Source organism: Papio anubis, chromosome 12 (assembly GCF_008728515.1).
Source record: "Papio anubis isolate 15944 chromosome 12, Panubis1.0, whole genome shotgun sequence".
In the NCBI taxonomy this organism is placed as follows: domain Eukaryota; kingdom Metazoa; phylum Chordata; class Mammalia; order Primates; family Cercopithecidae; genus Papio; species Papio anubis.
This window is the reverse complement of record NC_044987.1, coordinates 102,604,182-102,607,046: the sequence shown is the minus strand read 5'-3', so window position 1 is coordinate 102,607,046 and position 2,865 is coordinate 102,604,182.

Sequence of the window (2,865 nt, the reverse complement as noted above, 5' to 3'; positions counted from 1 at the left end):
TTATAATGCATTAGTTATTCTTAACTGCCCAAGAGTTTGTGAACATTTCTTTTCTTTACAAATTACTCGAAAGCTCTGGTGTATTGGCTTGTGGCAGTACAAAATGACCTTCTATAAATAGCATTTTTAATTGAAACATATGAATCCCAGGCAGTGGCATACACTTACTTTCTTCTGTGCTCTTGTGGAAGATAAGTCTTTCATGCAGTGCCTAGTAGCTCAGCATGAATTTCATGACCTGCATTTCTTAGTAGCTACTTTGCCTTTAGCATCTTTTCTGCTTGATGAGTGATAAAAGCTTGTCCTAGTTTCTTGAACCTGTTTTATAGCAATAATTCAGCCTGCATTTATTCTTTTCTTATTGCTTCCTTGAAGTTTAAAACTGTTTAGTGTATTCATCATTTGCTTTTCTATAGTCTTCAATTATAGGGAGGATTTTCTTCCATATCAATCTCTTAATAGGTCTTCTGCAGAGCCAGAGATGTCTGTTAATTTTCTCATTATAAAATCAGAAATTATAATCTGATAAATTGATATCTCAGCTGAGTGCAGTGGCTCATTAATGCCTGTAATCCCAGCACTTTGGGAGACTGAGGCAGGAGGATCGCTTGAGCTCAGGAATTCAAAACCAGCCTGGGCAACCTAGCAAGACCCTGTCTCTACAAAAATAAAAATATTATCTGGGTGTGGTGTCATGCACCAGTGATCCCAGCTACTCAGGAGGTTGAGGTGGATTACTTGAGCCCAAGAATTCCAGACTACAGTGAGTTGTGATTGCGCCATTGCACTCCAGCCTGGGTGACAAAGGGAGACCTTATATATATTCAAAAAAGAAAAAAAAAAAAAAGGCTGGGTGCGGTGGCTCACACCTGTAATCCCAGCATTTTGGGAGACTGAGGCGGGTGGATCACTTGAAGTCAGGGGTTCAAGACCAGCCTGGCCAACATGGGGAAACCCTGTCTCTACTAAAAATACAAAAATTAGGCCAGCGTGGTGGCATACACCTGTAGTCCCAACTACTCGGGAGGCTGAGGCAGGAGAATGGCTTGAACCTGAGAGACAGAGGTTGCAGTGAGCAGAGATTGTGCCATTGCACTCCTTTCTGGATGATGGAGTGAGACTCTGTCTCAAAAAACAAACAAACAAAAATGAAAACCGTCTCAATATATTCTGTCTCTTTTTTTCTTATTGTTCTGAATTTGATGTTTACATTCCTCATGGTGTAGTACTGCCTTTAACATCTGATGCGCTCTCTATTTTTCATCAAGATCATATCACTTGCCTCTTGCCTCTTTTCAGGATTGTGGAGTTGTCTTGTGACTTACAGATTTACTTGGGTGATTTTTTTTTTTTGGTAAATTTTTAAGAAATATATTATTATAAGTTAAGAACCTGAAAAGTCAATTTAAATCAAAGGCTGACATTTTTTTCTTTCTTTCACATTCAAGTCACAAAAAATACACTTGATTTTAACAACTCTTATATATTTCCACTCTTCTTAAGACTGGTGTAGTGTATGTTTCATTGAAAAATTTCATCAATAACCAATGTGTTTCCAAAATCTATTATCAAGTAATCTATGACAGAAGAGAAATCTAGCAGTGGCTTCTTTTTGGGAAAAACAAACACTATCTGGAAGGTCATCACATCTGCTTATAAAATTTTAAAGACTTTCATGCCACTCATTTATTATTTGTTTGTTTTTAGGTTATAATACATGCATATATAGAAAAATTTAAGACTATAGAAAAATATAAGGAAGAAAAATGTAAACAGTAATTCCACTACCAGTAAGGCCACCTGTTGTTTCAGTGAAACTTCAAATTTTTGTGAAGCCTTACTCTATCTACCTCCTACTTTTCTAAGTCCTCCTCCTCAATAAACTGTTCAGGACATTCAGAGTGGAAGACTGACTTGGAATACAGGGGTCCTTCGGATTTTTATGGAAGGGATGGAACTGCAGGAAAAACCTACAAATTGCTCCAGAGATGACATCTTGTTCTTATTTAGCCTTCTTTGAGTCATTAACAGTCGGGCGCCACTGGTGCTGAAACTTATCATTATTATAACCACAAATGGGTTAATGCCCAAACAAAGCTATATTCTTGGGGCTGGTTCCCAGCTCCACCACACAGACCCCAGCAGCCAGCACCCGCCAAGTCCCAGGATAATGCTCCACAAATAAGACAATGTCAAATGTTGAGCCTGGACTCAACATTATCTTCTTTTATCTGGGAGCTTCCAGTTGCTAGCAGGGCAGAGCAAAAGGAAAAATAAATAAATAAAAGCCAGGTCAACAAACCCTAAAAAAAGAGACTGTGTGGTTTAGTGGTCAGACCACTGGCTTGGATGTTGGGATAGCTGAGATCCAGTTCCAGCTCTACCACTCTGTGGCTGCATGATGCTAGGCAAGTCACTAGACAAGTCACTGTTGTGACTTGTGCCTCAGTTTCCCTAGTTAGAAAAGGGGAAAGTGCCTTAGAAAGTTGTTTTTTGTTTTTTGTTTTTTGTTGAGACAGAGTCTTGCTCTGTCACCCAGGCTGGAGTGCAGTGGTGTGATCTCGGCTCAGTGCAACCTCTGCTTCCGGGTTCAAGTGATTCTTCTGCCTCAGCCTCCTGAGTAGCTGAGATTACAGGCGTGTGCCACCATGCCTGGCTAATTTTTGTATTTTTAGTAGAGACGGGCTTTCTCCATATTGACCAGGCTGGTCTCGAACTCCTGACCTCGTGATCCGCCCACCTCAGCAGAAAGTTTTTATGAGGACAAATAAGATTATTTGCAAATAGCTACAAGTTGCTCGGGAATAAAGTAAAATTATCACTCTTAATAGTTACTATGGTATTACCTTACTAATAAAATAGTAA